We start from the raw sequence: 25,170 nt of genomic DNA, 5'->3' as shown, positions 1-25,170 counted from the left end.
TGATTGGTGAAAGAAGCAGGGGTGATGTGAGGAAAATGTTTTTTTACACAGCGAGCAGTCAGGATCTGGGATCTAGTCGATGAAATTCACAGAATCACAGAATCCCTACAGCTCAGAAGGAGGCCAGGCAGCTCATCGAGTCTGCACCGACCCTTTGAAAGAGCACCCTACCTAGGCCCACTCCCCCACCCTATCTCCGTATTCTCATAACCCCACCTAACCTGCACATCTTTGTGACTGTGTGGAGAAACCCGGAGCACCCGGAGAAAACCCACGGAGACATGGGTAGAACATGCGAACTCCAGACAGAGAGCCACCCGAGGCCGGAATCGAACCCGGGTCCCTGGCGCTGTGAGGCAGCAGCGCTAACCACTGTGCTGCCCCCACAACCTTCTTTATACACATTGTGACGGTAGAGGATTCAATTGCGACTTCGAAAACAGAATTGGAAAATTATCTGAAGAGAAAATATTTACAAGGCGATAGGGAAATGGTAGGTAAGTGGGACATTGTATAGTGGCTTTCGGAGAGAGCTGGCACAGAGGCAGTCTGTCAAATGGCCTCCTTCTGTGCTGTAAACAATTCCCTACTAACAATGGTACATTATAGGACGGCACGTGGCACAGTGGTTAGCATTGCTGCCTACGGCGCTGAGGACCCGGGTTCGAATCCCGGCCCTGGGTCACTGTCCGTGTGGAGTTTGCACATTCTCCTCGTGTCTGCGTGGGTTTCACCCCCACAACCCAAAGATGTGCAGGTTAGGTGGATTGTCCACGCTAAATTGCCCCTTAATTGGAAAAGAAATAATTGGGTACTCTAAATTTATCTTTAAAAAAAAGTTTTTTAAAAAGGCACATTATAAAAATATTATACGTCATAATTTGTTTCAGTTTACCTTTTCAGCTACCATCTCAGTCATTTTCTTTTCAATTATGTGCCGATTTGAACTTGAGTGCTACTGTTGCAAAGAAAAAGGGCAGGCCTGGAAGGTCATTCATAGATTTCTATTTTAAAGTGCCTCCAGTGGTAACCCCACTCCGCCGTCTCACAGCAGGCACATCTGGCAACTTCACTGGCAGAAAATGTTCTGATGTCTAAGGGTATCATTATACAGCAGGTAGTCATATCTGTAAAGTGTAAGGAACGGGACCCGACTGGCTGCCCCATTAAGCTTCAGTGCTCACAGAGTGTGCCACTGCCAGTACAGCAGCACAAAGAGCATTGAGTGATAAAGCTTAACAAGTCTCTTTTTGTGTGCTGCTTATTTAAAATCCCTTGGCTCTGAAATTACACAGCATAATTACAGACGAGGCAGGCGCATGTAAATTCGGCCTTCCAGAAGGCTCTCAAATCTCACTCACCCCCCCACCCACAATGCTGCATTCAGCTGCTGAATCTGCCCAGAGTTGTGAACGCCACTCCCTCTTCCTGACACTCCAGTCCTGAAAAAGGTCACTCTTTGTGCGAACGAGAGAATGTTAACTTCTGCCTTAAATTTACATGTCACTGGTGGTGTGAATTTGTGCCATCTTGTCTTACTCATGTACCTTATAGAATCCTGGATTTACTTCTTATGTTCGCTTGGTTGAATATTCCCACGCATATTTCTTCAGCTGAAAAGTATAAGTTTCTTCGCTTCACAGAATCAATGAATGCTACAATGCAGAGGGGAGGCTACTCGGTCCATTTTAGCCGTGCTGGCTCTTTGGTAGAGCTATCAAATTAATCCCACTCCTTACCTGCAGTCCTGCAATTTTTGTGGGGCTTCAACTATTTATCTCTCTTCTCTCTTCGTGGCTGCTATTGAAACTGCTTCCACCACCCATTCAGGTTCTACCCTCCAGACCGTAACATCTTTTCTTACATATATATAAAAAAAAAACACTTTTCCTCATGATGCCAGTGGTTAGCACTGTTACTGCACAGCTCCAGGGTCCCAGGTTCAATTCCTGGCTTGGGTCACTGTCTGTGCGGAGTCTGCACGTTCTCCCTGTGCCTGCGTGGGTTTCTTCCGGGTGCTCCAGTTTCCTCCCACAAGTCCTAAAAGACGTGCTGTTCGGTGAATTGGACATTCTGAATTCTCCCTCTGTGTACCCAAACAGGCACCGGAGTGTGGCGACGAGGGGATTTTCACACTAACTCCATTGCAGTGTTAATGTAAGCCTACTTGCGACACTAATAAAGATTATCATTATCATTAATATGTCCACAGTACGAAGTCTTACACCAGGTTAAAGTCCAATAGGTTTGTTTCGATGTCACTAGCTAGTGGACTTTAACCTGGTGTTGTAAGACTTCGTACTGTGCTCACCCCAGTCCAACGCCGGCATCTCCACATCATTAATATGTCACCTCTGGTTCTTCTGCCAATGTTGTGCCTGTTATTCGAAGCAGCTTTCCCTTAATTACCCCATCAACACGTTTTGATTTAGAACACCTCTGGAAATAAAAATCACACCGTTTGGCTACATCCCGATCATGAGCCTGTTAAAATGCATTGGAAATCATTTTATGTTGGCTCAAAGCAAGAATACAATGGGATAGTTGTAGTTCTATTATTTCTACTCTGATAGTTTTTAGTTGCACCTTTGGCATTTGGTAATTCAAGCGAAGCAAAGAGTAGCTTAAACATCTTTTCTACTGGAGTCCTTCCTCTTTCTGAGATTGTCCTTGGCAACTCATTGGACCCGTATCGTTGATTTTCTTGTCCATTTCCATAACTCCAGTGCACAGCCATAATGTTTTTAGTTCATCGTGGTTACTGTCCTCCGAATTGGGTTTGTTTTTCAGATACAGATGGCAGCACTGCAGACTCTGAGTCTGCAGTTCCTTCTGTCTGAGATGAAAATGATTAACAGTGTCATTATAGGAGCGTTCAGATTTCCTCCCAATGGCATCAGCCTATTCTTAACTTCAGCGGTCTAATTATTCAGGTATTTTTCAAGAATTCCAAGGTGCTTGAAAAGACCACATGCAACATATGGAGTTGTTAATGAGTCTGTTAATGGAATAGCCCCTTATGCAATGCTGCACATTTTGAAAGCACCTTGTTTACATGAAAAGCACCTCATCTAATTCATTGTTAGGCAGTAATATGCCAGTGTCAATGAGAGAACAAATGAGTGCTCTTTGACTGATGGTGCTAATTGTTTCACCTCAGAACTCAACAGAAGGAACTTGTCTCCTATTATGTGCTTGAAATCCCAGGAACAACCGACAGCAAACCTCGCAGCTTTAATTCATTCTAAATAAAAATAAAGACAAAAACAGGCACAATCAAATGAGAGCTGTTAAATAACTTAAAAGGGCAACAAGAAATTGAAGGAATGCAGTTAGTCATTAAACAACCAGGAGCAATCAACTCAACTTCACTCCGAAGATTATAAATTAACACATTTATTAAATATAAATTCTGGTCCTTATTGGATATTTAATTTAACATTGGCCACAGAAGATCAATTTTTGAGGCAATGCTCAACACTCCTGTCTCATGGTACAATGCTCTTCTCCAATACCCCAAAGTATTCCTAAATAGTATTCCTGTAATAACTCAGTTTGGACTTTTATGTTCACATTAGATTGCTGAATTACCTCAGAACATGCAGGGTTGACTCTCATTCTAGATCTTTATTTACAACACTTTAAAAGATCTCAGAACTTACAGAATTTGTACCTTTCCGACCGTTCACGACGACAGGGTCTTTAGGTCCTGCCAACAGTTTTTCCCCACTGCAGAATTCCCAGCAGCGAGCGATGCGTTCAACGGGAAACCCTGCTGACAATGGCAGGATGAGAAGACCCCCTTCGCCGGCCAATGGTGGGTCGCCTTCGCCGCTGCAAAACATGCGGCGGGTTGCACAGAAAATCCCGTGTCTTCGCTAGATCCCAGATCCTTTCTGCAACATTCTCAGTCTGGTGTTAGTACTTAACTCTCTAGCTCCACCCACAGGCTTAAGTAATCAAGCAAGTGTACAAGGGTCAGTGAACCAGGCTAAACAGTCCAAAATAGTTCAAATAAACCATTGACCACTTAGAGGACAGCAACAAAGTTCAAAGTGCAGGCCATTTCATTCTCTGAACCAATATTTTTAGGAATAAATATTTTGTTCTGAAAAAAACAAAGGAACCATAAATTTTCATCTGATGAATTGATAAACATGCATAGTTATTTAAATCATTCACTGGTGCCAAAGGAGTATTTTTTTTAGAATGGAATTAATACAAATATTTAATAGAAAGTGGGAGTGTACAAAAACTAACCATTATGAAAGATGGGGGGCATAGAGTGAGCTTTGGGTACGAGCAATGGCAGCGAACACTTCCTGAGTGAGACACAGCCAGAGTGAATGTGAAAAGCGGAATTTGGAGCAGAGTGGGAATTCAGTGCAGAGGGGAAAGAGGTGCTTATTTTCTTTGCTTTCTAACTTTTTACATCTTCAGAGAGTGGTCTTGCCTGTTGCAGCAGTAGAGACTACAAGGGAGAGAGATGATTGGTAAGTGGGTAAGGTCGGTAAGTATTTACTCATTTTATCACATATTGTCTGTAAGGTCTTTGTGGTCTATAGCTCATAAGGGCTATATTCTGTAGTAACAAGGACCAGGAAGAAGTGCCTTAGAGAACTGGATATAATCAAATATTAAGCATCTCTCAAAGGTTTACTTTAAAGCAGTAATTAATGGCAGGTGAGCTCTAAGCCATGGTGTGCTCCTCCTGTTCCACGTGGGAAGCCAGGAACATTTCCAATGCCCGGGGCCAGCATGTATGCAGGAAGTGTCTCCACCTGCAGCTTCTGGAATCCCAGGTTTCGGAGCTTCAGTGGTGATTGGGGTAACTATGGGGCATCTGCGAGGCAGAGAGTATCACGGATAGCATGTATAGGGAGGTGAGCACACCGCAGGCTCAGACTGCACAGGGAGAATGGATGAACACCAGACAGAGCAAGAGGACTAGGCAGGAAGTGGAGGAATCACCTCAGGCCATTCCCCACAAAACAGATATACTGCTTTGCAAACTGTTGAGGGGAATGGCCTCTCAAGGGAAAGCAGCAACAACTAATTTTGTTGCACCATGGTTGGTTCTGCTGCAGAGAGGAGGAATGCAATTGTTACAGGGGATTCAAGTGTAAGGGGAATGGATAGGTATGTTGCCTCCTTGGTGCTAGGGTCAGGGAAGTTTCAGTGTGGCTACAGGACATTCTGGAAGGGGAGTGTGAACAGCCAGTGGTCTTGGTACACATCAGTACAAATGATCTAGGTTAAAAAAAAAGGGATGAGGCTCTAAAAGCAGGATATAGGGAGTTAGGAAGTAAGTTGAAAAGTAGGACCTCAAAGATAGTGATCTCAGGATTACTACCAGTGACACATTCCAGTCAGAGTAGAGATAGCAGGTTATCTCGGATGAATACATGGCTGGAAAGATGGTGCAAGGGGAGGGTTTCAGATTCCTGGGACATTTGGACCAATTCTGGGGGAGTTGGGACCAGGACAGGTTTGACGGGTTACACCTGGGGCAGGACCTGGACTGATATCCTTGGGCGAGTATTTGTTAGTGTGATTGGGGAGGGATTAAACTAGAATGACAGAGGGGGAGGAACAGCTGCCAATGGGCTGAATGGCTACCAGTGTGAACTCCAGGGCCTCTGGTGAACAACCAATGAAGAATAAGCTGAGAACAGGAACAAAGCAGCATTAAGATGATTTCTTGAGGTATGGGTTTATTAATTATGCCAATGCAAATCAGGATGCAAAATTCATGTGTGTTATATGCAGGGAAATACTGGCAAATGAAAGATTAAAACTCTCAAAACTTCAAAGGTATTTCGAGAACAAACCCCATGATTTGTTTTCAACGGATACAGTGAAATCTTAAATCACCTGAAGCTGATATCATTATCAGAAATGTAACATTGAATAACAAAGCAAGTGAGATTGTACGGGCGACACGGTAACATAGTGGTTAGGACAGTTGCTTCACAGCTCCAGGGTCTCAGGTTCAATTCCCGACTTGGGTCACTGTCTGTGCGGAGTCTGCACGTTCTCCCCATGTGGGTTTCCTCCAGGTGCTCCGGTTTCCTCCCACAGTCCAAAGATGTGCAGGTTAGGTGGATTGGCCATGCTAAATTGCCCTTCGGTTGGGTGGGGTTGCTGGGTTGTGGGAATAGGGTGAAGGTGTGGGGCTTGAGTGGGGTGCCCTTTTCAAGGGCCGGTGCAGACTCGATGGGCCGAATGGCCTCCTTCTGCACTGTAAATTCTATGATTCAGTGCTGTATCATTCCCTGATTGCAGAAAAACTGTTATGGTACGATTCGCATTGGCTGGTTCATTACATGGAATGTGTTTTCATCTGGGCTTCTTCCTTGCTATTTCATGGATAAAGAATGTTCAAATGTGACAGATGCCAGTCCTAAGAGTCTTGGTAGCAACGTGACTGGCATCTGAACCTACAAGATTTTGTACAACTTAGTGCAGAGACAGCTTACTTCATAACTATTGCTGCTTCAGCGTGTTTTGTTCAGGCTTAAAAAGAATCAGAATATTTAATTCAATGGATCATGCAGGAGTTCACCAAAATCTAGTTGGACAACGAGCTCAAAGGATATCTACAAAAGCTGTTCAATACAAAAACAAAAGAGAACCTGCCAACTTGTTTCCCGTGAGGGAGTTGGGGTGCAGGTTTCAAAAGGCCATGGGGAGGGTTAACGGTAGGGATGACTGGAGTGGTGTGGCACTTGCTGATGGGCCCAGCAAAGGAATTCTCTCAATTCCCCGACACCAGCTCACACAGCTAAAGTTATGGGGCTTCCCGATTGGTGTGAAATATCGGTGATGGTGGAATGAGGAAGGGTTTCAATAAGCCCATGGGTGGGCAGGTGCCCCGATGTCTCCCTCCGACCGCCTAAAATTTCAACCACTGAGGACCCAGTGAGGAGAAATTTCTTTACACAAAAGGTTGAGACTCTTTGCAACTCTCTACCCCAGAGGGCCATGGATGCTCACTCATTGAGTATGTTTAAGGTAGAGATTGATAGATCTCTGATTAGCAATGATGCAAAGGGTTGTGGGGATAGTGTGCGCACAAAAGGCATTGAAGGGTCTGACCAGCCGTGATCGTATTGAATGGTGGAGTAAGGCTCGACGGGCTGAATGGCCTATTCCTGCTCCTATGTTCCTCAGTCAGGGGTAGGCGGGAAGGCCACCCATTGGAATTTCTGTGCCCCTTCTGCCTTCAAATGCACCAGCAGGGTAGCGTGAAATCCAGCTCATGGATATCAGTCCTTTGCGGTATTCTCTACTATTATGGATACAAATTTTTTAAATTTCTTTTTGTAAATTTAGTGTACCCAATTCATTTTTTTCCAATTAAGGGCCAATATAGCGTGTTCAATCCACCTAGCCTGCACATCTTTGGGTTGTGTTGGGCGAAGCCCACGCAAACACGGGGAGAATGTGCAAACTCCACACGGACAGTGATCCAGAGCCGGGATCAAACCTGGGATTGGATTGGATTGGATTTGTTTATTGTCACGTGTACCGAGGTACAGTGAAAAGTATTTTTCTGCGAGCAGCTCAACAGATCATTAAGTACATGAGAAGAAAAGGGAATAAAAGAAAATACATAATAGGGCAACACAACATATACAATGTAACTACATAAGCACTGGCATCGGATGAAGCATACAGGGTGTAGTGTTAATGAAATCAGTCCATAAGAGGGTCATTTAGGACTCTGGTGACAGTGGGGAAGAAGCTGTTTTTGAGTCTGTTCGTGCGTGTTTTCAGACTTCTGTATCTCCTGCCCGATGGAAGAAGTTGGAAGAGGACCTCGACGCCGTGAGGCAGCAGGGCTAACCCACTACGCCTCCATGCTGCCCTGTGGATACAAATCTGACCTTTTGAGTCTTCCTTCATGAGTTGGAATTCAATGTTCCAGAATTTTCCTGGTTTCATTAGTTGCAGCGACATAATTTCAAACAAAGTGCTGTACAGATTGTGTAAAATATCCCAAAGCGTGCCTTTGTCATCGATTGATACTTTCAACAAATGTTCCGTAATTGCAGCCAAACCCTTTTGACTTTTGCATTTTTGCTAATAGACTGCTCTATGTTATCTACGAGATTCATTGTGTATGAGTTTGTGTTAATATTAAATATAATCTCCCATTCCTCCTCCGATCTGCTTCAATTGTCTCATTCTCTTCCAGTGTCATCAATATATTTTACACTCATTGCCTGGGATGTTTTTATGATGTTAAAGATAGATGCAATCACTTCTCGGCCTTTTGGCTAAGATCAAGTGCAGTAGCCTTTTGGCTCAGATCTGGTATGTCTCTTTTGTGGGGACCATGAATTGGATTCAATTTGAATTTGAATTGGTTTTTGGAGCAGACGAGGAGCTGGATTAGGGGTTCGCCCCTGACCCACACTCTGAGCCCTGGCTTGGTAACTCAGAAAAAGTTAAAAAAAAGATAATGCAAGTTGTTCCCGAGCAATAAAATCCCAACTGCCCATGTTCAGGAAGTGCTCCCCCTAGTGTTGCTGCGCAGATAAACGCAGCCAACATTTTTTTCTGGTTGAAATTTTAGATAGATCAGGGGCTGGGTTCACTGAGCCTCCGCGTTCGGCGCAGGGGCGGAGAATGGACATCAGACCGGAAATTCGGACCGGTGCCGCTCCCGCGATTCTTCGGTCCCCAGAGAATCCATCGGAAGTCTCTCACACGTGAACTCAGGGGCCATTGACAGAGGCCCTCCCCCCTGCGATTCTCCGCGCAAAACTGGCCGAGTTCCCGACGGCATGGTTCTAACCACCTATCGGCCGTCGGGAATGTCGGCTGGTGGGAGCCGGGGGATCGTTCACTGGGGGGGGGGTTTCATGGATGGTCAGGGGAGCGATCGGGCGTCACGGACCCGTGGGCGTGCGTGGTCTCTATGGGGGGCCTACATTTTTGGTGCCACTCCGCAGTCCGATTCCCCATGTCCGCATGTGCGGACTCCCAACCGGAAGTGCCGGGCCCTGTAGCTGCAGCCAGAGCTGTGAGAACCACTCCGGAGCCCTGCTAGCCCCCTGCAGGTAGGAGAATCACTCAGGACTTTCTTAAGGGAAGTCCAGAGTGAAACGCCAGCGTTTCTACGCTAACGTGGGGACGTAACCCCATTATTGGAGAATCCAGCCCCAGCATTTTGTTAATTTAAAATGGAACTCTGCCAGCTTCATTGATTAAAAATAAGTGTATCATTTGACTGCAGCTGTCCAAACCCCTGGTTAGGCCAGACCGGGGGTACTGTGACCATACTCAGGAAGGAGGTACTGGCCTTGGAAGGATTGTAGGGTAGATTTACCAGTTGATACCTGGATACAAAGAGACATTACAGAAACTAAGGCATTCTCTGGAATCTAGAAGGTTGAGAGCTGATATGATTGAAGAGTGTTGATAAGATTGAAGTATTAAGGGCAGCAGATGAGGTAGATGGAGAGAAAATATTCCCATGGGATGATGGGATCAAGACTGGGAGCATGGTTTTAAAAAATTGAATTAGACATCCTGGTAGTGAAATTAGAAAACACTTTAACACAAAAAGCTGAGAGAAGTTCAAAACTCTCTTCCACAGACAGCAATTAATGCAGGATCAACTGTTAATTTTAAAAGTAAAATCGATAATGTTTTTGTTAACCATAGATATTCGAGCAAGGGCAGGTATGTGCAGTTAGAAGGATAGAAAGACAGAATATTACTCAAATGGGGGAGACTGCAGAATGCTGAGGTACAGAGGGACCTGGGTGTTCTTGTACATGAAACACAAAAAGGCTAACTTGCAAATGCAACAAGCAACTCCAAAGGCAAATGGAATGTTGGCCTTTATCATGAGGATAATGGAATTAAAAGTAGATCCTGAGAGGATGTTTCCTCCTGTGGGGGAATTACAACTACTGGGCTCAGTTTAAGTCAAGGGGTCTCTCATTTAAGATGGAGATGAGAAGCACTTTCTTCTCTCGGTGGGTTGTTAGTATTTGGAATTATTGATTGATTGATTTGATTTATTGTCACATGTAACGAAGTACATTGAAAAATATTTTTCTGCGGCCAAGTGAATGTGCACAGCACGTACACAGTAGACAAAAAGAATAATCGACAGAGTACATCGACAAATAGTGATTGGTTATAGTGTAGAACAAGGGGCCAAACAAAAATACATGAGCAAGAGCAGCATAGGGCAGTGTTTTTCAAACTTTTTTTCTGGGGATTTATTTTTAACAACCGGCCAGCCTTCAGGACCCACGGCGGCTGACCTTTGCGACCCACACCGGCCGACCTTCGCGACCCACCATTTTCTCTTAGCTTTAATGCGAGAGGTGAACCTGCTTGGTCTTCAATTAATTGTTTGCCGCTGACAAAATGGAGGATTCGCAATCACGGCCAAAGCACGCAACGTCAGCGTTCACCTGCTCTCTGCCTCGCTTCAGGCAGGAAGATATCAATGAATTTTTTTAAAAAATCTTCTCCCGCGCCAGCGTGCTCTGCAGTTTCTTGCGACATTGGACCGAGCAGTTGCCACACCAGGCTGTGATGCAGCCAGGTAGGATGCTTTCTATCGCACATCTGTAGAAGTTTGTGAGAGTCGATGCAGACATGCCAAATTTCTTTAGCTTCCATAGGAAGTAGCGACGTTGTTGGGCTTTCTTGACTCTTGCATCAACGTGAGTGGACCAGGACAGACTGTTGGTGATGGTGACCCCCAGGAACTTAAAGCTATCAACCATCTCCAGAGAACAGTGGCGGGTAGGTTATCAAATACATTCATGGCTGGGTTAGACAAATGTTTGATTGACAAGGGAATCAAAGACTGTGGGGTGGGGGAGGCAGGCACGATATGGCATTAGGCCACATCCATGTTGGCCACAATCTTATTGAATGCCGGAGCAGGCCCAAAGGATTAAATTGCTTACTCTTGTTCCTGCTTCTTATGTTGTTATGATCTTACGAGCAGTAAGGGCACAGATCAGCCACAATGTCATTGAACGGCTGAACAAGCTCGAAGGGCTAAATGGCGTGCTCTTGTTCCTGACTTCCTATGTGGACCCATGTCCTGTGTGTCCCTGCAAGAACAGACATGCTTAGAGGTAGCTACTGGTTTTGGGGAGAGGAAGCCAGGTTGTTTTCCCACAAAACGGCCAATTGCCTACACCTACAAGTTAGTTGCAGCCGCAGCTCCCACAGCTTTTTGGGGTGCTAATGCATACAGTCTTGCAATCTCATAATGGTGCCAACATTTCTGGATGAGGACATCTGAGCAATTTGTCATGTAGGCGAGGTGTCGAGAGCAGTCAAAATCCTTCAAGTGCCAGGAGGATATGGGTCACACGTTATCCACGTGCAATAAGTGAAATTGATTAAGAGCATGTTTAGTGTGAAGCAACTACTATGACTTGCCATATCAAACGCCTGCTTGGAATAGTTTTGAGGCTGCTACATTTGCCTCTTTGGTAATTCCCTGATTCCACTCTGTTCCACCATAAGAGTGAGGCTGGACCCAAGATACACCCACGTTACTTCCATCAGTTCCAATTAAAAGATCCTGGAAAAGGTTTCAGATGCCTTGTTAATTTCAAAATCATTTATTGGAAGTCATTTAGTGATTATTTATTGTACTTATTTTGCGCCTGTGTAATTACAAACATTGTTAAAAAAAAAAGCAATCGACTGCTTGTTCAAGATGATGCAATCTGCTCGGGTGAAATTTCAGAACAGTTAGCAGCATACCACAAGCAGTCTGTGCGCAATTAAATGGAGAATCACACCATGGAAACAAGCTCGTTGGCCCAACCATCCCATCTTAGTTAAAAGCAAATTACTGCAGACGCTCGAATCTGCAACAAAAACGGACAAACCTGGACAATCTCAGCAGGTCTGACATGTTTGGAGGGAGTAAGTTGACAAGGAAGTATGTCATGAAAGGTCTGACACTGGGATGTTCTGAAGAACAATGGGACCTTGATGCATTAGTCCATAGATCTCTGAAGGCAGAAGGGCAAGTTAATAGGGTGGTGAAAAAGGCAGACTCGCCATTATCAAGTGGCGCATAGATTACAAAAGCAGGGAGGTCATATTGGAGTTGTGTAGAACCTTGGCGAGGCCACAGCTGGAGTACTGGTGCAATTCTGGTCGTCACATTATAGGACGGATGTAATTGCACTGGAGGGGATACAGAGGAGATTCACCAGAAAGGTGCCTGGGATGCAACATTTAAGTTATAAAGGGAGGCTGGATAAACGTGGGTTGTTTTCTCTGGAGCAGAGAAGACTGAGAGGGAACCTGACTGAAGTGAAGAAAATTATGAGGGACATGGACAGGGTCGATAGGGAGCAGCTGTTCTCCTCAGTTGAAGGGTCAGTTATGAGGGGACACAAGTTCAAAGTGAGGGGGGTTTTGAGGAAAAACCTTTTTTACCCAGAGAATGGTGACGGTCTGGAATGCACTGCCTAGGAGGGTGGTAGAGGCCGGATGCCTCACATCCTTTAAAAAGTACCTGGATGAGTACTTGGCACGTCATAACATTCAAGGCTATGGGCCAAGTGCTGGCAAGGGGGACTCGGTGGGCAGGTCAGGGTGTTTCATACATCAGTGCAGACTAGATGGGCGAAAGTGCCTCTTCTGCACTGTATTATTGTGTGATTCTGTGTTGTACCCTCAGTAACGACGCTTAGAGTGTAAAACGGTAAAGAAGGCTTTAATAAGCAAAGAACGAGCCTGGTGCCGAGACCGGTGCTAACTGGGTGCCGCCCACAAGGCGGCCCCTTATATACGGCTCCCAGGTGGGCGGAGCTGGAGGCGGAGCCCCCAGAGTTCCAAGCCCTTAAAGGGGACATCACCTTACATGATGATAAGGGGTACAGTAATACAGTAACCGTTCATCACATACACCCCCTGTTTTTAAAAACAAAGTCCGGCGGGGGTGAAGTGCCATCATAAGTCTATTCATTTCGGTGGCCTGATCATCCTCATCGACCTCCTCAGCTCCGGCGGTGGTGCAGCGGACATGGACGTCTTAGTTGAGAGTACGTCCGTGAGCACGGCGGTCGGAGCCTTGTTCCGGGTCGGGGTAGGGGATCGGGGCGCAGGGGAAATAGCTGGTGCTGGGGGTAGCGGCGCCGGTGGGGTGAATAGAGGGGGGGGCGCTAGGGGGGGAGCACGGTCGGTGTCCACCGACGGGGAGTGGGACCGGGGGGGGGGGGGGGTGGGGGTGTTGTGGGTGCCGGATCCCGCAGGGGAGCTGTGAGGGAGGGGGCGTATGTAGTGGGGGAACCAGCGGGTGCCAGATCCCGGAGGGAATCCGTATCTTGCCTGCTGTCGGGGTACTCGACGTAGGCGTATCTGGGGTTCGCATGTAGTAATCGGACCCTCTCGACCAGGGTCGTTTTATGGCTCCTCGCATGCCTCCAGAGAAGAACAGGTCCCGGAGCCATTAGCCAAGGTGGATGCGAGACTCCAGAGGTGGACCTCCGTCTCAGGATGAACAAAGCTCTCTGTGCTCCCGGACTCAAAAGGCATGGAGTGTCGCGCCCGTTGACCTGGACCTTCATCATAGAGTTCTGCAGATGTTTTGACCGCGTTTGGTCGAGGGTGATCGCTCCCAGTTGCGGGTAGTCCGAGTCCTCAGCCGAGTCGGATTCGTAAAATGGCTGCCGCCGTCGGTCGCACGTGTCGGGTCGAGAAGATGGCCGCCGACAAGATGGCCACACCCATAATTCGCACGAGGCAGATGACGCGTCTGAAGGGGGCGTGTCGGGTCGATGTGCAGCCGCATTGCGAGGTCTGTGGACCTGTGAGCCTAATTTTTGGGCCTGCTGTTCTTTGTGTTTCTGGCCCTTGGGCCTGGCCAGGCAGACCCTTGTAAAATGCCCCTTTTTCCCGCTGCAGATGGCGGAGCGGGCTGGGCAGCGGGGGCGTGGATGCTGGCCCTGCCCGCAGAAGTAGCACGGTGTGGCCCCCGGTCTGGGCGGGTTGCCGCGCGGCACAGGCCCGTAACGTGGCCGAGTCTGGGGAAGTCCGAGGGGGTCTCGCAGGGTCCGCGGGGTATGTGCCCAAATTATGTCGGGCCACTTCCAGCGAGGAGGCGAGCGTTCGCGTTGCCTGGAGGTCTTTTGTCCCGTTTTCAAGTAGCCGCTGCTGGATGTAGGTCGAGCAGATGCCGGACACGAAAGGTCTCTGATGTGCAGGTTCATATGGATTTCCCCCGTCACATCCTGATGGTCACAGTCCCTGGCCAGCGCGATGAGCTTTTCTACAAATTCGTCCAGCGATTCCCCCGAGCGCTGCTGGCAGGTAGAGAGCAGATGCCGGGCATGTACCTCGTTGATGGGTTTGACAAACCGCTTGCGTAGTAGCTCGACCGCCTCTTCGTAGGTAGTCGCCTTTTCGAGCGTGGCGGAGATTCTGTGACTCAGCCGGGCGTGGAGTAGGCGCAGCTTGCGTGGCCCCAGGATGGGAGTCTCTGAGGAGTCCAGGTAGGCCTCGAAGCATCGGAGCGTGTATTAAAACATTTATTTTGCCTCCGGTGTCCGTGCTTCCAGATTGAGCTTCTCTGGTTTTAGGCCTGCGTCCATCCTGTTGTAGTTTAGCTTATTAAATTGTTGTACCCTCAATAACGACGCTTAGAGAGTAAAACGGTAAAGAAGGCTTTAATAGGCTAAGAACTAGCCTGGTGCCGAGATTGGTGCTTATTGAGTGCAGCCCACAAGGCGGCCCCTTATTTCCGGCTCCCAGGTGGGTGGAGCCGGAGGTGGAGTCCCCCAGGGTTCCAAGCCCGGTCTTAAAGGGGACATCACCTTACATGATGATAAGGGGTACAGTAATAGAGTAATCGTTCATCACATTCTGTGATAGCATCTGTGGAGAGAAAAGGGAGCTATCGTTTTGAGTCTGATGGCTCTTTATCAAAGCTGTCCATTGACAGTATCCTCGACCCATGTTTCCAGCTTTTCCCATATCCCTTTATTTCCTCAATTACTTTCAAAACTATTCTTAAATTTTGACATTGTCTCTGCTTCAATCACAATCTCTGGGAGTGCAATGCACAGCCTCACAATCTAGGTTTCTCCGAATTCCCTTACATTTACTTTTGTGTCAACGTTCTCTCATTCTAATCACCCTAATCACTGGTCTGTTTCTATCTATTTACCTCACCCCTTCATCAATTTAAACACCTCCCTACTTCAGTTATTCAAATCTTTCCTCCCGTTTGTATGTTGTCATACATTCTCAATTGACAGCACTCTCGCCTTTGGGTCACAAGGTTTCAGGTTCACGTCCCACTCCAGGCCTTGAGCTCAAAAAATTCAAGGCTGACACTCCAGTGCGGTAATGAGGGAACGCTGCACTGTCAGCAGATGAGGTGTTAAGCTAAGGCTCGGGTGAATGTAAAAGATCACGGGCACCATTTTGAAGAAGAGCAGGTTATTGGTCATTATCACACCGTTGTTTGCGGGAGTTTTGTTGTGTGTTTATTGACTGTCACGTCTCCTACATTACAACAGTGACTACATTTTGAAAGTACTTCATTAGCTCTACATTGGGCGGAATTCTCCATTTGGGAGACTAATTGTTGATCCCCAGGACTGAATTGTGTGTAGTTTGCGTTGCCGTTGGGGGCTATTCCGGGAGCAATTCAGCACTCCGCTGCCGTGAATTCCGAGCAATTCCTGGCCCTGCGGGTGTTCTAACAGCTGGGGCCAGAATTAGAGCCTAATAGGCTGGCAGCTGGAGCTGTTTTTAAGCTATCACCACACACTCACTGCAACCACCAAGATGGCTCAGAGAAGACCTGCCCCCCCGAGGTTGGGAGTCCGAGGTGGACCCACAGCTCCAAGCCAGTGAGGAGCAGAGGGACACCCTCTTCCCCAGTGTGGGCAGCAGACTCAGGCCTGCCCGCCTGAACACTGCCTGGGAGGTGGTGGCAGAGGCAGTCAGCACTGCCAGTCTCACCAGGAGGAGGCAGCTGGTGATCTGGAAGGGTGGGGGTCACTAGTGAGGCCACTGCCCTGAGAGGGGCAGAGAACCAGGGAATGTTGCAAATGCTGCGGCACAGGTTGGTTGTGGATCCCCAGCTTCTTCTGCAGTGGGACTGCCCTTCTGAGGAGTGCCAACACCTAGTGGGCTCCTGATTGAGCTCAGCCCTTAATGACACAGCTGGGGAATGCGGTTGTCCAGAGGGGAAGCCTGCATGGGCTCCCAGATGATCAAAGGCCTTCTGAGCATTTCGAGGACACAGGCAGCACTCAGCAGTGTGAACAGCCAGGATCCTGTCAGTAGCATTTAAAAGACAGACTGCAGCAATGGTGGTCTGAGCCAGGCCACCCCGATCCTGAGGGGGGAACCCCAAGTCTACCGACCTGGCACCAAATCACTACCCGCTACTACCCTGGTCCGAGCAGCCATCCCCCAGCAAGCCTGACAATTTTTAATGTTTTGTCAGTGTTTCTTTAGCCTCCTGTTTCCCCTCTGCAACCATGGCGCCCAATCCACGTTTGTCATTCCAGTGCTTCCAGTGGAACATCACAGAATGGTATTGTGTCCAAACCGCTAATCTGATTTGAATCCACGCAAATGCCAGTTTTGCTTGCCGCCACTGGCACGGGACGCAAACCTCTTTATCGCCACCAGTGAGGGACCAAATCATGGCGCCCCAATCGGCGCAGGGTGCGGACCTTGATTTTGGCCGGATGCCCGATTCTTCACCCAATTGCTGTTCGCGTTTGCGGCGTCGCGAAGTGGGGAATTTCGCAGTGTTTTGAGATATCCAGTGACTATGAAAAACATTATATAAACTGCGTTTATAACAATAATAATCTTGATTATTAGTGTCACAAGTGGACTTACAATGAAGTTACTGTGAAAATCCCCGAGTTTGCCACTCTGCGGCACCTATTCGGGTACACTGAGGGAGAATTCAGAATGTCCAATTCACCTAACAAGCACGTCTTTCGGGACGTGCGTTGCGGGTGGAAACCGGAGCACCCAGAGGTAACCCACGCAGACACTGGGAGAACGAGCAGACTCCGCACAGGCAGTGACCCAAGCTGGGAATCGAACCCGGGACCCTGGTGCTGTGTAGCAACAGTGCTAACCACTGTGCTACCATGTTTATACCATGCAGCATCCAGTGAGTCAGTGTGCACCCTCTCACCCTCTCTTGTTCTGCAATATTCATCCAATAGTGCAGTCAGAAGTGTGGTCCCTGGTGTGCTCTATAGATTCACTATTACATCTGAACTTTAAATTCGACTCGTCTTCTCAACATTCCATTAGCTATTGCAAGGCTTTATCCATCTTGGAGTGCAGCATTTAAATTTTGAGAACTTGGGTCCCCAAATCCCTCTGCTGCTCCTCATCACCCAGCATTCCCCCATTCAAATATCATCATAACTATTATTGTTTATACCCAAAATATGTGCTTTACTGAGATTCAGTTCCATCTGTCACTTTATTTTGTTCACCTTTCCCCCAATCTTAGTAATATCCACTTGCAGCTTCATATGGCCCATTAAATTCTTTACAATGGCTCCTATGTTTCCATCATCTGCAGCTTTGTACAGCAGTCCCTCAGGTCCTCCATCCACATCATTGTAGTACGCAGTGAAGAACAGCTATTCCATAACAGCAGCCCATGGGATTCCACAACCCCTATTATTAATTAGTCTTAGAGATAGACATTGGCCTCCACTCTCTGATTCTCCCCTGCTCACTAGGTTTTAATCAAATTCTCTACTTACCCTCTAATCCCAGACTCTGTAATATTCTTCAGTGTGGTACTTTGCTGCAAAGAAATACTATGCTAAAAGGGTCATTGTTAACCGGTGGCATTCATTGCAGTAATAAAGAACACAAGCTTTGGATCACAGGCGATATGGGTCTGCCCACTCCGGGAACACAAATAAACTGAAATGAGAGCGAGGCTGCATTTTAGCACCCATTGCTTATTCATGGAGTTTGGTATCGTGAGCAATTGCTATAATATTACAGGAAGTGTCATTCAAAAAATGCTTTTGAGCCATGCGACTGGCAACAGATCTAGAGCAGATCACTGGAGACACTTTCACCAGTAACTGGCAACAACTAGAGTTTTTAGTGATTGCATCCATTAGCAGTCAGAGCATGGTAGTCTGGTCATCCACCCACTCTGCTGCGAGGTAAGAGAAAGTTTGGGGGAAAATTTGTTTTTGCAATACTTTCTCCATTAATTTCCTCTTGCTTTGTCAGTGGTGTTTGTATAAATAACCAGCTAGCTTTTAGTGTTGGCGTCCCTCTATCCTCAGCAGATGGGGCGTAGAATATAGGGCATGGAGGTCTTTGTACAACTTTATACAGCATTGGCTCGACCACAGATGGAATATTGTGCGCAGTCCTGGTCGCCGCACCATCGAAAGGACGTGATTCCAGCGGATAGAGGTTGAAAGGTTTTAGCTATAAGGAGACGCTGGATAAGGTTGGGTTTGCTTTCCCTGGAGCAGAAGAGGCTGAGGGAGGGATCTGATAGAGGTGTACAAAATTATGAGAGGCCTAGACAGAGTAGATTGTAAGAATCTTTTCCCCCATGGCAGAGGTGTCTAAGAGCAAAGGGCATAGGTTTAAGGTGAGGAGTAAACGGTTTAGAGGGAACGTGAGGAAATATTTTTTTTTGCAACGCAGTCACTTTCCAGCAAGACGGCTTCATCACGTCTACAAAGTTATTTCTGGAAATAGTTTAAATGATGTTTGCTCATTGGTCTTGTTTATAAGTTTTAAAAAAAAATTTGGAGCACCCAATTCATTTTTCAATTAAGGGGCAATTTAGCGTGCCTGAGAGGGTGGTGGAGGCAGGTACACTCGCAACATTTAAGAAGCTTCTGGGCGAGCACTTAAATCACCACGGCAGAGTAGGCTATAATCGTGTACTGGTAAATGGGATTGGTATAGATTGGGAATTGATAGTCGGCATGGACATGGTGGGCCGAAGGGCCTGTTTCAGTGCTGTATGACTCTTTGAGATGGTGCTATTTAGCCTGACTTCATGTCCTCCTCAAATCCCTTGTCTAAACCAAGAAGGAACCCTAGCATGATGTTACTGACTAAACACTCAATTTATCCAGGACACTCCTAGAATGTGTCCTGTAAGCACAGCAGTCTAGGTAAAATCCTGAGCAAATCTACAGAATGGAGAGTTGATGAAATATTGATGGATTGTTCTAGAAAGACTTACAATGCTTTTCAAAAGTTCTCTTCATACCTCCAGCAGCAAGTGAACAAAGAAAAAGCCAAGCGAGACTTGAAGTAATGCTTGAAATTCTCAGCAACAACTGTTCTCTCTGTACAAATGTGCACCAGTGAGCTTTTTGAATCTTTGTTTTAAATGTAAATAATAGACATGGGGGGCGAAATCCTCCGGTATCGGCGCGATGTCCGCCGTCTGGCGCCCAAAACGGCGCAAATCATTCGGGCATCACGCCGCCCCAAAGGTGCGGAATGCTCCGCATCTTTGGGGGCCGAGCCCCAACCTTAAGGGGCTAGGCCGGCGCCGGACGAATTTCCGCCCCGCCAGCTGGCGGAAAAGGCCTTTGGTGCCCCGCCAGCTGGCGCGGAAATGACATTTCCTGGCGGCGCATGCGCGGGAGCGTTAGCGGCCGCTGACGGCATTCCCGCGCATGCGCAGTGGAGGGAGTCTCTTCCGCCTCCGCCATGGTGGAGACCGTGGCGAAGGCGGAAGCGAAAGGGATTCACGCCAGCCCCCGGCGATTCTCCGACCCGGCGGGGGGTAGGAGAATCTCGCCCGGGGTTCTGTGTTCACGGGATTTATTTTGGTCACGCAAGACTTTTGAAAAAAATGATGCATGGCTCAGTGAGCTGGGCTGTTAATAAATTTACATTATTTTACAAAAGAAAACAACTTGTTTTCTGCCAATCATCTGGGTGGCATCAGGTGAATGTGTTCGCTGAAATGGTGGCCACCAAAACGGCGTGCAGCCTGATTAATGAGCGTGATCGGTCAATTTCATTGTCAATCAGACTCTGAACGATCCTTTAGGTACCCATTGCTAAGATATACATTTACTCCTTTACCAAGATGATGACTTAACCTCAATTGACAATGCTGAAAACTGAAACTGAAAATCGCTTATTGTCATAAGTAGGCTTCAAATGAAGTTACCGTGAAAAGCCCCTAGTCACCACATTCCGGCGCCTGTTTGGGGAGGCTGTTACGGGAATTGAACCGTGCTGCTGGCCTGCCTTGGTCTGCTTTCAAAGCCAGTGATTTAGCCCTGTGCTAAACAGCCCCTGCCACTCAGGACACCACGGTGACCAATCCACAGAGCTGTTGGCATTAAGAGAGACTAAGAAAATAAAATCTTTCCATTCTCCGTATATGGGTCTCGTTCATAAATTCTTCCCTTGTCCCACGGATGCATTCTCAAATTTGGCTTAAGTTTTTGCTCAACTTCAAATGATCAAATGGGAAATAAATAAAGCCTCACTTTTCTATGTGAGCAGATTGCACTCGATAGAACTTGGAACAAATTGCTGGAAGCACGCAACAGGATTGGGCACAGATATTTTTGTCAGAATTCCTGTGTTTCTGACCAAGGATCTTCGTTCAAAATACAAATTTTTTTGTTGTTGTTGCTGGCTTTCCAGCAGTGTTTTCCCCCAGCATTTTCCATTTCTCATTTCAGATTTCCAGCATTTATGATATTCATTTCATACACTCCGTCTGCATTTATCATCGGCATAGAGTAAAAAGTGAGGATCACCTGGCTCCATTTGTGGCTTGCATTTCAGTCTATTTTGTTTTCAGAAAATGTTCTTATGTCTTGAATGCAGAATCTCGGGTTAACTGTTGATCTAATGATGCCACTTGTTAATTGCACCAGCGTTGACACTCAGCATTGTATATATATCACTTTTTACAGGGCTATGGGGTAAGATCAGAGAAGTGGGACTAATTGGATAGTGCTGTAAGATCCAACACGAACATGATGGGCCAAATAGCCTCTGTGCTGGATGGTTCTATGATTTGCCTCAATGCTTTTACAGAAGCTTAACAATGAGCAACATAGGAGCAGCACGGTGGCGCAGTGGGTTAGCCCTGATGCCTCACGGCGCTGAGGTCCCAGGTTCAATCCCGGCTCTGGGTCACTGTCCGTGTGGAGTTTGCACATTCTCCCCATGCTTGCGTGGGTTTCGCCCCCACAACCCAAAGATGTGCAAGGTTTGGCCACGCTAAATTGCCCCTCAATTGGAAAATGAATTGGGTACTCCAAATTTAAAAAAAAACGTATAAACAAAACCAATGAGCAACATCATTTAAACTATTTCCAGAAATAACTTTGTAGACGTGATGAAGCCGTCTTGCTGGAAAGTGACTGCGTTGCAAAAAAAAAAATGTTTCATCACAGGGATTTAAATACTACCTGAGGAAAAATCAGAACTCCTGCGTATCACAAACCACAGCAGCTAAATTAATTTACAAATCTGGGACAATGTTGAGCCGCTCTGTATGATGCCAACATATCAGGGGGGATTTTTTTTTGAATTTCAGATGGACTAAAGGACTTATCTGAAATTAGATTACGAATTTGAACAAATATTTCTTTATCCAGAATAAATTAGAAATATTCCTTTGTGAGGAAATATTTAGTACCTTATCAGAGTTGATGGGTTATCTATATTAAACATGATTTTAAATTCTAATAGCATTTCTGTTGCCTTATTTAGGACTTTATTGAACATTCATATTCAATTCACAGAAGACAATTATAATGTCCTTGTGACTTTTGCAAGATATAGTCAGTGTAATGTGTTGCATATTAATGTGACATTATTAAAATTTATTACGCTCATATCTGTTTTTATATGGTTTTCGAATAAGTCATTATGTATTATCTGCTGTTGTGTGAGCAGAGATACCCTTTGCAATATTCAATCCATTTTCCAAATCTTATCAAGTATTATTGAAACTATATAACCAATGGTCATTTTGGATGTGGTACAAAATGCGTCCCCTTCTTCCCTCTGTGACAGAGATGGAAGATCACAGAGGGTGGAACTGTGAGCCCATCAGCGTAAACGACGACGCAGGCCCAAAATCCCGCGAGAGTCAGGATACAAAATTATTGCCAGCAAGATCTTAGGCGCGATTCAGCCACTGCGTTGCACCTGGCGCAGATCCAGGCACGCTAAGTGAATAGAGGGAGAGGACAAAATCGAGATTCCTGCCAGGCACGAACCATTTTGCGATACACCCGCAGCATTCCCGATGGCGAGTTCCAGATCTCGCACAAAAATGGCAAGAATATCATTGACCCTCACTTGCATTCACTTCGATCTCATTCGCGAGATTGAAGTTGAATGTAGCGGCCTCACGGAAATTACCCGACTCCACAACAGGAAGTCGTGCAAGCGTCATTTAGTACTTCTTTTCAAAAACGTGAACCCGGCGCAATGGCTACTATGGGGAAGTGAGGAGGAAGCCATTTCTGTTTTCCCGCACAAGGGCCAAGGCGTGCAGGGATCTTTGGTCATTCAATGAGCTGGCGGACACCATGTGTCGCAGAAGACTGCGTCTCAGCAGTGAGACAGTGCGGCACCTGTGCCGCGTCCTCATGGACTTGGCACCCTGTGGAGGAGAACAGCCACTCCCGGTGACCATGAAGCTCACTGCAGCCCTGAATGTTTATGCCACCGGGTCATTCCAGGGCTCAAGCAGGGATGTGTGTTGCATATCACAATCTTCTGCCCACAGCTGAATCCTGGAGGTTACAGATGCTCTGTATAACCAGGCATCCAACTACATCACCTTCCAGCTGGACCAGACCCACTAGCATGCCGGGTTGCAGGATTTGCTGCCATCACTGGAATGCCCAAGGACTGGGGGGTGAACAATGGCACACTTATGGCCATGCGAGCTCAGGGACATGAGGGAGTTCCGTATATTAACAGGAAAGGGAACCTCCTTGAATGTTCAGATTGTCTGTGACCACCATCTCTGGATCATAGAATTTACAGTGCAGAAGGAGGCCATTCGGCCCATCGAGTCTGCACCGGCTTTTGGGAAGACCACCCGACCCAAGCCCACACCTCCACCGTATTCTCATAATCCAGTCACCCCATCCAACACTAAGGGCAATTTTGGACACTCAGGGCAATTTATCATGGCCAATCCACCTAACCTGCACAGCTTTGGACTTTGGGAGGAAACCGGAGCACCCGGAGGAAACCCACGCAGACACGGGGAGAACGTGCGGACACTGCACAGACAGTGACCCAAACCGGGAATCAAACCTAGGACCCTGGAGCTGTGAAGCAATTGTGCTAACCACTATGCTACCGTGCTGCCCCTGTGGTACAAGATTGGATCATGCACGTGTGTGCCCGTTACCCAAAGAACTTGCATGACAGCTACATCCTGGGGCACTCGGAGATCACTGGCATCTTCGAGGACCTTCGCAAGAAGGTGGGTTGGCAGGGGATAAGGGGTAACCTGCCAATTTAATGCTAATGCTGCCAGATCAAGGTGGAGACCTGTTATAATGAGGCCCACATTTCCACCCATCCTGAGCAGTGCGTCAGCCTGCTGAAAATACAGTTCCGATGCCTGGACCACGCTGGTGGTGCCCTGCAGTACACCCTCCAGAGTGTCTCTTACTTTGTGCTGTGCAATCTGGCACAGCAGCGGGGCAACATGCTGGGGAGGAGGAGGAGAAGGCGGAGTGACATGTGACCTAATCTGAGGAGGACATGGTCCAAGAGAGGTGGAGGATGAGCCCCGTGAGGTGCAGGAGGATGGAGGACAGATGGCGGCAATGATCCGAGACACGAGGAGAGCCAGGGAAGCCCTCACCATCTGAAGTTTCTCTGAGGACGAAGCTGTGTCCATCAGCTCAACAACCCCCCATTTTCCTCTCTCCCCTCCCCCTTTTCCCTCCCACCCTCCCAAACCCCCTCCCCACATTTCCATCCACCACTCAAGACGTGGACGTCGTGCTCCAGGTTTTCCGCAGCGGTCGCCACTCTAGCAGTGTTGGCCTCGGTGCCACGCATTTTTAGCACCATCTCCTGCATCTACAGCCTTTGGAATTCCTACAATCTGCCTTGCACTCGCTAGAGTGTCGTTGACAGCTCCTCCTGAATCTCACGGTTGTGTCCTATCATCAGCATCAACTCTGAGAACCTTGTCCACAGGTACAGCATCTGGCTGGGATCCAGCTGTGTCCTGGAATCCAGCAGACCTCCAACTGCTAGCTAATAATAATCTTTATTAGTGTCACAAGTAGGCTTACATTAACACTGCAATGAAGTTACTGTGAAAGGCCCCCAGTCGCCACACTCCGGCGCCTGTTCGGGTACACAGCGGGAGAATTCAGAATGTCCAAATAACTTAACAAGCACATCTTTTGGGAGGAAACCGGACCACCCGAAGGAAACCCACGCAGACACGGGGAGAACGCGCAGACTCCGCACAGACAGTGACCCAGCGGGGAATCGAACCTGGGAGCCTGGCGCTGTGAGGCAACAGTGCTAACCACTCTGGCGCAGGCCAGCCACGCGGTTGATGATTGCTCTCTCCTTGAGCAATCCCACGATTTCCAGGGCCTGTTCCTCATCGGGGTGAGGAATCTCTGGGACTCCGCCCCACCCTCTTGGCTCTCTCTGATTAATTATGGGGCAGAGAGAGGCTTTTAGAGCCACTTGCTGGATGGGTCAGGGCGTCTATAGGAGTCTATAGAAGGTGACGTGTGTGCACCACATCTGGGCATGAAGGGGTTGCGCTGATGGGTGCCGGGGTTGTGAGGAGCAAGCACTAAGAGTGGCTATGAGGAGGGTCCTGTTGACTTCAGCAGACTGAAAAATCCCACCACCGGAAAGGACCAGAAACTCCCACCCTTGGATGTTAATTGTGGATTTTGTTCTTTCAGGTCTGTTAACTTCTGCAAAAATAAATTTAAAATACCCAAATATTTTTTTTTCCAATTAAAGGGCAATTTAGCGTGGCCAATCCACCTACCCTGCGCATCTTTGTGTTGTGGGGGTGATACCCCCGCAGACAGAGGGAGAATGTGCAAACTCGACACGGACAGTGACCTGGGGCCCGTATCGAACCCAGGCACTCATCGCCGTGAGCCAGCAGTGCTAACCACTGCGCCT

General features: G+C 47.4%; 1 protein-coding gene and 1 non-coding gene across 4 annotated transcripts in view; both read left to right on the top strand.

The window, feature by feature from the left end:
- il1rapl2 (interleukin 1 receptor accessory protein-like 2) overlaps positions 1-25,170 on the top strand; it is a 1,171,280-nt gene that overhangs the window by 998,005 nt on the left and 148,105 nt on the right. The window lies entirely within an intron of this gene.
- Positions 8,263-8,455, top strand: LOC140422844 (U2 spliceosomal RNA). The gene has a single exon (XR_011947627.1). It is a non-coding gene; the product is annotated as a U2 spliceosomal RNA (small nuclear RNA).

The sequence above is a fragment of the Scyliorhinus torazame genome, chromosome 5 (genome assembly GCF_047496885.1).
Source record: "Scyliorhinus torazame isolate Kashiwa2021f chromosome 5, sScyTor2.1, whole genome shotgun sequence".
Taxonomy (NCBI): domain Eukaryota; kingdom Metazoa; phylum Chordata; class Chondrichthyes; order Carcharhiniformes; family Scyliorhinidae; genus Scyliorhinus; species Scyliorhinus torazame.
Note: the sequence above shows the minus strand (reverse complement) of the source record. Positions and strands in the feature narration are given on the sequence as shown.